Here is a 13,681-nt window from a genome sequence, read left to right as displayed (position 1 = left end):
ATGATAAAGCGCTTCACCCTTCCTAGATAATACAAAACCCTAATCTACTACAGGCTTCGCACTTTAGGGGGCAATTTTTTACACTAAAAAATGTCACCATGACTATTTACAGTTAGTATGGCTCTATCAACAGTCATGCTATCCTTCTGGGCAAGTCTTATGCCTCTGCTCTCCATGTCAAACTCCAAAAAGAGAGAAAGTCTTTGTAAATGTGTTTATCTCTGGGTACGCAGGTTCTCTCAACCTTACCTGCGGATACGCACCTAATGTTCACAAAAACTGCGTACTTGTACGTTCTGTATGTAAAGGGGCAGGTGCGTACCCCTGTAAAGGTCAAAAAGCGCAAGTTTCACTCCAAAAAGTTACTTGTGGTCATTTCTAGAGGCTTCTAGAAGTATGTTTGACGTGTATGAAGTGCCTCCAGATGGTTCATGTACCCCTACCAAAGAGGAACTTATCCCATCAATAAGGGAGCTATCCCATCCAAAGAGGGGATTATCCCATTGATGGTGGACCTGACTAACTTCATCTTGAGCACTATAAATACAGGCATTGGGCCAGAAGGAGGGGGGGTTGAAAGCTAAACATTTCTAAGGGTAGATGCTACTGGAATTAGGACTCCCATTTAGAAGCTTGTGAGGAGAGATTGCCATCTTTGCTTGTTCTATTTGGAAGTGGGTGAGCTTTGTCAAAGTAAAGGAGAACTCTTGATGGACCCTGGGAGGGACTTGCACAACACCAAGGCTCAGGTTGTAATTGTTCCTTTTGTTTCCTATTAATGCAAATGAGTCCATTCTTCTCAATAACTTGTTATTTATGAGTTGTTTCATGTACTCCTTGGTCTATGTGTTAAATATGTTTTATTTTATGAGATTATCAAGTGCTATTTAATCGTTTGATTGTTAGTGAATGCAGGTTTCGAAGTGAAGGAGGAGCTCATCCGGATCAGCGAGGCTGGACTGCTACAACGGCGTTGGACTATAGGTAGGATCTAAACACTTGATTTCTCGTATAGTAAATGCATGTTTAGAGAAGGATTGCTCTTGTTTGTCTTGTTTGTCACTAGAGAGTCTTAGGCTCCTAGGGAGGTTGGTTTTGTCCGCACTATCGACTCTTTCTGCCTGACACTTTCCCTTGCTGCCTCTTTCAAGTGGGAAGTCCATCAGACGGATGTTAAATCCGCCTTCTTGCATGGGGACTTGCATGAAGAAATCTATATGGAACAACCTATTGGCTTTATACAAACAGACTCCAACCTTGTATGTCGACTTAAGAAATCCCTTTATGGACTCAAGCAAGCTCCTTGAGCTTGGTATGCCAAGATGGAAAACTTTCTTTTAGAAAATGGCTTTTCTAGGTGTCATTCTGACAATACTGTCTACACCAAGAAAGTGGGCAAGTCTCTTATCATTCTTGTTCTTTATGTTGATGATCTTATCCTGACTGGTAGTGATCCCAACCTTATAAACCATGTGAATACTAGCCTTAAAAGGAAGTTTGAAATGACAGACTTAGGACACTTACATTATTTTCTTGGTCTTCAAGTCTTGCAATCCAAGGAAGGTATTTCCCTTTCCTAGTCCAAGTATGCCTGTGTTATTCTACGCCATTTTCACATGGAAGACTGTAAGCCAACCCCTTCTCCCTTTCAGTTTGGAGTCAAACTTTCAGTCACTTGTACTTCTCCTGAAGTTGATGCTACCTTATACCATCAACTTGTAGGAAAAATTTTGTATCTAACCCATACTCGTCCTGACCTTTCCTTTGCTGTTGTCCTTGTTGCTGGGTTTATGCAAAACCCACGTGAAAGTCATTGGAAAGCAGCTAAAAGAATACTTCGTTATGTTCGAGGAATAATTCAGTTTTGGATTCATTACAGTGCCGAAGCATCTCCTCTATTGGTTGGTTTCACTGATTCTGATTGGGGTGGTGACCCTGATGATCAAAAGTCTACTGCAGGTTATGTGTTCACTCTTGGTTCAAGACCTATTACATGGGCTTTCAAGAAACAAGGTGCCATTTCTCTTTCTTCAGTAGAAGCAGAGTATCGTGGTTCCGTAGAAGCTAGTAAGGAAGCCTTGTGGCTTCCTTAGATCCTCTCAGAGTTTGGCTTTCAACAGCAACATCCGACTACACTTTGGTGTGATAATCAAAGTGCCATTCAACTATGCAAAGATCCAGTCCAACATCAGCGCAGCAAACACATTGAACTGCACATGCACTTCATGAGAAAGCTCATTCACGACCATGTTCTTGAAGTGCAATATTGTTCAACAGATGATCAAGTTATAGACATCTTTACAAAGGCTCTCACAGAGGTGAAGTTCACTAAACTTTGATTTATGGCTGGAGTTCAGGAAGTTGTCACTAAGGGGGAATAGGCTCTAGTGCCTCCTTCCTTCTCCTATTGTGTCATATTTGTAAATCCTTCAATCCTATCCCAAGTTGTTCTTAAGGGGGGATGTTAGGATATTCCGACACATAGGAAATACTTAGGTATAACTTGGTCTAGTATAGAGTTAGGTAAAGTGTGTTTCTTTACTATGTACATTTTGTAACTTACAATTCGACGATCATGATATGTAGTGATCCGACGGTTCATTCTCTCCTCGGTATTATCGACACTTGATCCGTGGCTTAACACCCGATTGGTCCATGATCTCTATTTAAAGAGCATGGAGGGTCATTTGTAGGTTAACCGTACATGAGAGAAGCTTATGTAAATTTTCATTCTTTTATTAATAAATTTCCTGAAGTGGTTGCGTTGGCTCAAGCCGTGGACTGTTTCCCTCTTTGAGAGTTTTAATGACGTCAAAAGTACTGGTGTATTGATATGTGATCTTTTTGTGAGTGGTGTCCTTTGGTGCTCTGTCTGAGGAACTTACCCTGTAAATTCCTACAATTTTTTTGTGAAAATTTGGTTTTTAAGGATTTGTCGAACTTAGGGTTTGAAGCCACAAGTAGGTCTAGGCTATGGGAATGCAGGAGAAAACATAAGAAGGAGCTAGATGTCAGAAGCCATGGTGTAATTTGAGTATTTGTCAGTGTAGTATAGAGGATATAGTGTGGAAGAAACTAATGAGCATAAATAAACATGATTTCATTAGCTTAGGAAGACAAAACACATAACTATGAAAACCAGATAACAGAGCTTGAAAAACAAGAATTCTGAGTATTTTATCACAAGGCATTCATAGAAAGAAGAGATATAATGTAGATAAAGATGTTTAGACCATGAGAAAACAAAAAGAATGAAGTACAAGCACCATAAACGCACAGGGCTAGAGTTCCTTGAAATTAGCTGCAACTTGTATTTGTATTAGCTAAAAGATGATTACAACGCAAGCCTCCTTCACAAAAAGTTCAACCTTATTCCCCTGAGGTGAAATGATACTTATAGACTCTCCTAGACACTTTCCCACCTTCAGGAATAGAATTCCTTGGTGGAGGAACTAACTCCAAGATTCTCTCAACCAATAGGTGAGAGTGAGAAGGTGCAACTCAAACACTTCATGAAGAGTTTGTTTAGGAGTTTGCTTCTTTTATGAGGCCTAATAAACATAAAAATCAACCTATTATGTAAATTTATTCATGCCTACTCACCTAGCCTCATACATAGTGCCATTACATAGAGAATCTTGGCTTTGACCAAGTCAGACTGAAAGCTAGAAACTTTACATAGTGAAATTTTCCAAATAAAAACACAGAAATTGCAGAAGTACAACGTCGACTGTGAGCTAATTTTTAGGTACCTTCTAGGGGTAAAAATGAAAATATGAGAGAACGGTCAACTAGACCTTCAAGTCTAGTTTCCAAAAAAATTTTAATTTCTGAATTTTGAGCATCGGAAGACCTTCAAAAATCCATTCTCCCAAGGTCACTCCAGAAGCGAAGTGCTTGTCAAAAAATGGTCCAGAACGCTAGGTTTTTGCCACTTTTATGCATTTTTCTCCAAAACTAAGCCACCTCTACAAAATCTGGGCAAATGGGTTTTTAGAGGATGTCAATACCTTTCCAAAAATTTAGACCTTTCCTCAAATGGAGGCTTGAGGAAAAAGCACAGCACCAAGGCGCTGCGCTTCTAGAGTAGCTGAATTTCTAAACTTAGACCAAAATTTGCCAGAAAACTCAAAATACTCAGAATTTTCTAAAAATTGGAGGGAAGGTGTAAAAATAGGTTTTTCATAGGTTAATGGATGCTTCAGCAAGAATATCCAAGTTTCCCTCATCCTTTTGGTCTTTTTTGGCCTCCTTGAGCTTGTTTTCAAGTTGTTTTACTTTGACATTGGCGATCATGTTTTGAGCTTGATAGTGATGCGCCATGTGTCTGAGAAATTGATTGTCTCTGTTTTCCTTCTCAAGGAGATTCTCCAAGTGTTCATTCACCCTATTAAGCCAATATTCTTTATCTTGATGAACCTCTAGGGCAATCCTTTCTTCTAGGTCAAGGTCTTCATTAAGAAACATTTGTTTTTGTTCCTCTTGCAAAGCTTTCTTGAGGCCTCTTGTTCTTGGTCTTTTCCTTTTTCCTCTCACCTCTAATGCTTTAGGCTTACTTGATTTCATTATCTCCTTACCTTTGCTGACTTGCTGTATTAACTTAGGTTTTTCCTTTTCTAGGATCAACTCTTTTGCTTTGAGTGGACTGTTTTCCTGTTCAAGGAATGATATAACATACTTTTACCTTTCTAAATTTATCGCTAGCTCCTTGATTTGGTAGTCTTTGTCCCTGATAGTTTGTCTCATGTTTGTGGTTTGATCCTCAGCCTCTGGATCAATTAGTTCAAACTCATGCTCCACTGTGTCCTTATCCTTTGCCGTCATTTCCTTCTTTGTCGATGAAGAAGGCTTGGCCCCTTTCTCTTTGTGAGAAGAAAACACAAGCCTCTACCCTTTCTTATACACTTTGGTCACCTCAAGCTTGGGTAGTTGAGTCTTCTCCATTGTTTTTCTAGATTACCCCATCTCTGTTTTTTGTTTTGGTGCACTTGGAAATTGAGATGCTGAATTTTCCTAATACCATTTTAAAGCTATTTCTGAAAAGGCTTCCCAAGCCATACCTCTCTCTGCTAGTTGGTGAAGGATAATGGTTTTGATGAGACTGTGATGGAACAAGCTTGGGGATTGATCTTTGTCCTTTAATTGTATCTTTTTAGAGATTTTTGAAATTCTCTTGAATAGGTAATTGCACATGTTGAGTGTATTTTGAGATGTGAAGTGCATCAAGAGGCGAATATGATAGGCATTCAACCTGGAGAATCTACCTTCACAGGTAAAGAACCTCATGATATTTTTCATTAAAGGGGCATATTTCTCTAGTAAATTCCTTAAAGACATGAGGTGAGTATGTGTCTCTTTTTATGGCATCTTTAAGAAGGGCTTGTAGTTTTCAAGATCTAGACTCATTCCCTTAAACCAATATTCGCCATTGTCTGGTAAACTAGTTGCTAGTGAGATGGAGGCCACCAAGAAACTAAAATTAATACCAACAATTACAACAGTCTCTTATTTTAGTTGTGTTGCTACCTGTTTCTGGGAAAACTAGTATTTCTAAGAAATGCTAGCCCTCTAGGTTTGGTAGCTAACCTAGAAACAACAGTTAAAGAAATTCACTATCTTTCCTATGAGTAATAGATAAGAAAGATATTATGAAGGACCAACTTGTAACTTTCTCTTGAATCCTCGCTTGATCTCCCTCTCCTTTGGTCGATCCCATAACTCCTCCCCATACTTAACATGCTTGGAGAGTACCTACAAAACGATAGAAACAAAGACCCGTCAAAGCATAATGATCCATCACAGCATAAACATCATAAACAAATGGATGAATTTACAGTTAACACAATAAATTGGGAAAAATCTTGAACAAATTTATTGATAACAAGGAGAATTACAACCCATAAGAAGTCTGATCCAGTGCCATCCTCCTAGCTTCAAGCCTTCTTCACCTCAGGAATCAGCAATAACACACCAACAATAACACAATGCTCTCACCTCAATACTGAAACAAGCAGCACTTCCTTACAACTCAGAATAATTCAGCCTTCTGATCTCTTGGATGGGAGATCCTTTTATAGATGATTGCAGGAGGATGAGTCATCAATGGGGGATGATGAATGCCATTCCATTTTTTGAAATTAGTTCCACAAAAGAGGGGAATTGGAGATGGTTTCCTAGTTCCCTTGGTCATCCTTGGGCAAATTCAGAGAGGCAAGTGGCATAGGAGAAGTTTCTAGAAGGTTCCATGAGCAACCAACTCTCAAACTACCCTAACATTTTTTCTTACCTCGCCCATCGCAGTTACTAAAGGGCCAAACTATGATGCATCTCACTTAGACAATGTAGTAGGTGAGATGCATCTCACCCTAACACAGGGCTTTTAGCAATGATTCAGTTTAGGCAATTTCTGGATGATTTCTGAGATGGAACTTTTGGGGAATGAGGCATTTAGATGACTAAGCTTCTTTAGGGTGTAAAACAACTATTTTAGGGGTTGATGAGCCCTAATATCATTGACATACGAGTTTGGGGTTGATGTGCCCAAATATGTCTATAACAGTTTCCCCCTAAAGCATGAGGTCATAAATGTTCATGTCGGGTGTGTTAAACTCACATGGACAGCGAAACAGATGGAAAGATAAATCAGTGATTGCATTTTTTTATTAACATAAGATACACATTTATAGTACAATAGGTGACTCTTGGGTTTCAGATCCCAAGGTCTCTTGGACTGCTTTGTCCATTCAACTTCCATGCTAACCCATTAGGATTAGGTGTCCAACATTCCCCCCCTTAATCCGAAGGGTTATGTATGAGTCCAAGAAGAGAGCTGTAATACAAAATGTGCAAAAATGCATGGCAGCACTAGGCTGAATGTGCTCTATGAAATGTTGGTAAAAAAGGGCGGTGGTTTAAGGATGACCACCAACACTGGAACGCTTAGTGCAGTTCCTGGAACTCTTCCAAAACTGGCAAGAAACTGAAGTTTTATGCTAGAGGAAGTGTTCTCAATCTGTGATGGTTTAAGGATGACCAACAACTCTGAAATGCTTAATGCAATTCCTGGAACTCTTCCAAAGCTGGCAAGAAGCTGGAGTCTTCTGCTAGAGGAAGTGTTCTCAATCTGTGATGGTTTAAGGATGACCAACAACTCTGGAACTCTTCCAAAACTGGCAAGAAGCTGGAGTCTTCTGCTAGAGGAAGTGTTCTCAATATGTGTTCACGGGCATCTTTGTCTCTGGCTGCAACTCTGAAACTAGTGTGGCAGGTTGTGGCTCAGGCTCGCTTGATGTGACTTTGAAGCTTGTAGATGACCATCATTTCCCCCCCTGTCAGATACAAGGTGAGAAGATGGAGAAAACTCAACTGCAAGACTGTTCAATACTCTAGAACAAGTTCTAACATGCGTTTGGAATATCTTCTTGGCTGTTGATGCCCATTGCCAAGAAGCGATCCATCCAAGATGAATCTTTTTTCTTGCAGGACGTTTATTTCTGAAGCATCTGTGTGAAGAATGGCTGGTTTTATGATAGTGCTCACATGGATGAAGATCAAAACAGTGATCTTTCAGATGGCCAACTCGATCACAGTGTTGGAATTTCACGATCTGTTGTTTTTGTTCTTGTTGTTGTTGCTGTAGAAGAGGGGCAGAGTCTGGAACATCTGAAGCTGAACTGTCATGAGGAGCAGGTGAATTGTCATAAATGAAACCAGCACTCTGAAACTGAATGGGCTTGGCATAGTCTGGAATATGAAAGGACAAGTCCTTGTCATATCCAAGACCGGTTCTGTGCTTGTTGTGGACAAGCTGTTCCCAAGGTCTGATGATGGGCTTGGGAAGTGCAGACTGAACCTCTGCATGTGCATGTAACTTTGCTGCTTTATCTGAATGAACTGTAACATTATTGACTTGTTGGTTATGGCAGTCTGTTTCATTGTTCTGAACAGAAACAGGTTCAGAATGATGACTCCAGTGCTGTAATTCTTCCTGCTGTAGCTTTGTCTCAAGCTGCAAAAACTCAATATTCTCTTGTACATTATACAAACAGGTTCTAATATCAACCAGAGAAGTTTTTCTTATTCTCACTGTATCATGATCTGAGGAATGTATGAGAGTTTTTAAGAACTCTAATATTTCAGTAATTCGAGGCATATTCTTCATTGTCAAAATTACACCCCTTTAAAAGACTGATTACAACTATGACTCAATGAGTAAAAGTAACACCCACTCACAGTCCAAAGACACAGAAAAATCCTTTGTAAATGTGCAGCAAATGAATCAAGGAACATAAACTATAATGGGTTTTAAATACAGTTTCACAACTGGGGCAGCAGTAACTGCAACATTGGCAACTGAGAAGAGAAGCCAGCTGCCTCAAGCTGGATCTTCAGAGAGACTTCTTGCCCAATTAAGAGATATACAAAAGAGGCTCCTTGAGTTTATTAGAAAGAGGGTATCAATTCTAGAAAAAGCACTGAATGCTGAATACCATAAGGAGTCAATAATTTAGAGCAGAAGGAATTTGAGTCTATCAATGAAGAATCTGAGCAAGAGACTAGAGATGTACATCAACCACTGGTAGAAGTTGGTAGCACTGCTTTTTCTGCTCTATCAGCTCTAGGTTGATATTTATGCGTTTCTGCTGAAAGTTGACCCAAAGTTTTGATTCCAGATCCAGAAGAGGTGTCAACACATGCTTTTGATAATGATTTATCTGAATGCCCAGTGTATATTCGTCTGTCGCCAATATTGATGAACAAAAATGGAGGCTTAGCTGTCTAACACGACTAGACAAATCCCAGCGTGTTGAATATTCCAAATATAAAAAACATCACTTGTAATGTAGAAACCAAACTGATATAGAGCACATATAATTCTCTGCTGGAATAATCTATGCTGTTTTATAAGTCCAGCATTCAAATACAGCGCACAATACACCACATGAATTCTTAAATAATGCCAAATTGCTGCAACTTTAAAGAATATAAACAGTCTCCATGTAAAGATACAAGCAATGTTTTCTAAATGGCCAACAATGAATATTTACAGCATCAAAATTAGCTTAAGTAGGTTTGTATCAAACCTTGTCTCTGCCCATCAACCAACGCACCTTTGAGTGCTTTCGACCTTCTAAATTCTCAATGTACCAAGGGATGCACAGCAATCGGTTTTTACTTTTCACCGACTGTTTGCCTTGCTACATATAGCGGTGTGTATAGTGATATTATCTGCAGTCCCTGCTTCTGGACAGTCGAGAAAACTTGCGGCTTTGGTGGAAGGGCAATAACGAAGAAATCCCCAAGCGTGATATTACAATTGCAGATGAATGAAACTGCTTGGATCTCAAGCCCGTAGGGAGCAGCAACGCTAGATTCACGTAAACATCTCTGACTGCAACCCATCAACCGAGTTTCAAGACACACAACGCATGCTTCAACACATTTCTCAAAATTCCTCCACAAATTCTACTTCAATGCATTTCTTAACATTCTTCCACAACTTTCATGCATTTCGCAGTAATCTTGAATTCCAAACTTCAAAGGCTCGAGCAATGGTTGCAGACTTGACGTATTTTGACAAAGGAAACGAATAGATTCCAGGGACATAGAGAACATTCAAATTCAGGAATAACGTTTAGAAACTCGATGTTTTAGATGAAGAGAATCTGAACACATTCTTCAAAGATGTGAATGAAGAAAAACTACTTCCAAATGAGAGTATAATTACGACTGTCGATCCTTCCTTTTCAGATTCTAATGTTGAGAACCTTATTCCAATTAATGGCATCCATTCTCGTATAATTGCACAAGGTGTGGCTGCTTATGCATATGATGCTGCGAAATTTACTGGTTATGCTGAATGGCCTTTGCTGGGACCCTCTGACGTACAGATACTAACATGTGAGCAATGCTCTCAGCAATTCTGCTCTTCATTCAACTATCGAAGGCACGTGCAGACACATCGTCATATTGTGAATAGTAAAAAGGAGGACTTACTCGAACAGAGTGCTGAGCTGAGAGCATACTGGGATAAGCTCCAGCCAGACAAGGCCAGAGACATAGTTTCTTTTGAGCCATGGCAAATACAATGAATGAATCCTCATGAAATGCACCACATGGTGTTTATAAAAGAGGGCTCAATGCAACACATACCATCTCATTCAACACACGATTTTCAAGAAATATTCAACGCAATCTTTAAAAACTGTTCAACGTATACCACAGCCTTCAAAAATGACTGATGCACAACATGGAACAACACATACCGTTCACATCGGTCATTAACGCACAACAACATGCATAGTTCACCACGGCAGGGGTTTCAACCAGCGTATTCAACACAGGGTCATGTTTGACCAACACACCATAATTTTCAGAGCGGATCAAATCAATGCACGACGGGCTCTGGACTCCTCTCAACACCATCCATCACAAAGAATATACAACCATTTGGACCCAACCCACAATATTAAAATAAAGAAGGAACTAATGCAGAGGAAGTTACCAACTCACACCAGCGTTTGCAGCATCCTGATTAAAAACAATGTAACGTAAAAACGTATGGGTAGGTCTCGTGAAGAAACTTCGGCTTCTAACGGGTGTCTTTATCTCCGGCAGTAAATGGCCTGACAAAAAACGTTTAATGTCATTATCACGACAAACGCCGTTGAATGTCAGAAATCACCCTACTCGACACTCTCATGCAATCCAGGCAGGCTGTATTTGACCCGTTTTCAGTGCTTCTGACCAACTCAGCGCTTTTCAAAAAACGTTTATAAACAGTCACGAAAGCCAAAGAAATTTAAATTGTCAGGACAAGAGCGCAGGCATAATTTGAAGGACAGAGGGCGTAAGTAACGCACAAGGGAGAGCGCAGGTATAATTTCAAGGGTCAGACAGAGAGTCTTAAAATAGCCGGAGTCAGGCAGAGGTGCAGGACTGACCTGCACATAACAGGCCACAGAAACACAAGTGGCTCTGATACCATGTTAAACTCACATGGGCAGCGAAACAGATGGAAAGATAAATCAGTGATTGCATTTTTTTATTAACATAAGATACACATTTATAGTACAATAGGTGACTCTTGGGTTTCAGATCCCAAGGTCTCTTGGACTGCTTTGTCCATTCAACTTCCATGCTAACCCATTAGGATTAGGTGTCCAACAAGGTGAAATGCTTTATCATGAGGATTAGAAGTTTTGAATTGGAATGTGACCTGCATCAATTACAATACAATACATCATGATAATTTGATTTTTTTATGAACTAGCTAAGGGAGGCATCCCTATGCTCAGCTTTTTAAACTTTCATTACATGTACATAGATCAGACAGTCATTTGTAGATATAGACTTGTAATCCATGATTGGATGACCATTTGTGTAAAGCCTTCGTACACTTGATGTTTTTTACTCCTGAATATATCGCAACTCGGATGGATGAAACTAGATCCAGGGTCTTCAAACTCATTCAATCTTCACTCAATGTACAATCCAAACCATGTGAAAAGATGTTCTGCGGTCGAACATAGAGAGACATCGCCTGATTACTAGCCAATGATGTGAGTTGTTAATAAGTGCGAGATGGATCACCAATAATGATGATGATCCTCAAGGTACTACAGTACATTTCACATAGTGTGAATAGATGATTCGATGTCGAACACCATGCAAAATCTTTTGGTTGAAGGCCATTGATGTCAACTTGTTGCCGGAAGAGAGAAACTTGCCATTGATGTATGCAAACTTCAAAGCACTGAAAAGGGTGTTTCTAAGTCAAATTCTTGGATAATGAGCTGATGTTAACAAGAATCAACTTGTTGTAGGAGGGCCTTGATGTATCCCACATCTATGACACGAAATAGAGTAAATGATTTTTTGGAGATGAAAACGAACTAACGACACAAAGTTCAGGAATGGTGATTATGAAAATGAAGGTTTGTGGTATTGCAACGGATAAGACTTTAACTGGATGAATTCTTAACTAGATGATTCTCAACTGGATGAATTCTCTTGAACATATCAACGACACTGAGATGAATTTATAGCGTTAACCCAAAGAGATGGATGATGTGATAGACCAATGGTATGATGACCAACAAACAGAATAACCCAACCCAACTCAAACACGGAGCTGAAGTGAAAGTGTCATGTTCAAGAGTGACTTGCTACCATTAGTTTTCAATATTTTTCCCTTTTCCCCAGTCATTACTGAGCAATACCTCTTTATTTTTTTTGGGTTTGGAGCATGATTATTTAGAAGTCTTTGTTTCAGCTGGATGTATACCCCAGGAAGTTTGTACACCCCTCCACATGGGGGGGTGTGGGGGGGACTTGTCCCCCATGCAGGGGTTTGAGGGGACCGATCCCCCCCAGCCAGGGGGTCCGGGGGTCAGCCGTCCCCCGTGGGGGTTTCGGGGGCAGCGCCCTTGAAGCTAAAAACAAATGTAAAATTGCCTTGTAAAATTATAGTAATTTCTAGTCAATCTGGGTCGTTCATTAGACGGATGATCTGACGGTAGAATTTATGTTTAGTTTAGGGTTTTTTGCCCTAGAAGGAAACCCCTCCCTTTGTATGAGGGCATTCTATTGAGGCTATGAAATAGATGTGTATTCTCTGAGCGAGAAACAAAGAGGTGAGGTTGCGAGAGAAAACAGAGGATATTACAGTGGATCTGCTGTAGGTTGTGTCTCTTCATTTTGCTAGATAATAGAAAGGAAGGACTGGCTGTTCGGGGTGGACGTAGCCCAAACTAGGTGAACCATGTATATTTGTGTCTCTTTGGTTTTATGCATTTTCTATGTTTATATTTATGCAATATTATATGTGTTCCATTGCTCTGTAATATATACTTTTCTAACAATTGGTATCAGAGATGAAGGTCTATTTGGCTGATAAACTCGCAGGAAAGAAGGGTTCCTCGTTCGAGTGGGAGAAATGGTTGAAAATGGTAAGTTTAGGGTCGAGAAATTTAACGGCCAAAACTTCTTGTTGTGGAAGAGGCAAATGGAAGATTATCTATATCAGAAAGATATGTACCTATCATTGGGTGGAAAAACAAAGATGCCGATAGGTATGACAGATGAAGAATGGAATCTTCTCGATAGAAAGGCACTTGGAATAGTACGGTTTTGCCTCACAGCGTCGGTTGCCTTCAACATTTCGAAGGAAACAACAATAGAGGGTTTGATTAAGGCGTTGGTGAAGCTATATGAAAAACCCTTGGCCTCAAACAAGGTATTTCTTATGAAATGGTTATTTAATATGAAGATGTCGGAAGGTGGATCTGTTGCAGACCATTTAAATGATTTTAATACCATTACAAGTCAGTTAAGTTCTGTAGGGGTGAAATTTGATGATGAAGTTAGAGCTCTGTTATTCTTGTGCCCATTGCCAGAAAGTTGGAATGGTTTAGTAATGGCCATTAGTAACTTTGTTTCTGGATCTAGTACTTTAAAGTTTGATGATGTTGTCAGTGCTATCCTTAGCGAGGAAATGCAACAAAAAAGCTCCGGTGAGACATCAGGTAATGCTTTGAGTGCAGAGTCTATGGGAAGAAAAATGGAAAGAGGAAAGAGCTTAGGATATCGAAGTAAATCAAGGAAAGGCAATTCCAAGTCCAGATCAGGGATCGTGTGCTAGAAATGCAAAAAGAAAAGACACCTAAAGAAAGACTGTAGA

This window comes from Pinus tabuliformis, chromosome 3_1, assembly GCF_031772625.1.
Source record: "Pinus tabuliformis cultivar Carrire ecotype Pingquan chromosome 3_1, CPIR1, whole genome shotgun sequence".
Taxonomy (NCBI): domain Eukaryota; kingdom Viridiplantae; phylum Streptophyta; class Pinopsida; order Pinales; family Pinaceae; genus Pinus; species Pinus tabuliformis.
Note: the sequence above shows the minus strand (reverse complement) of the source record.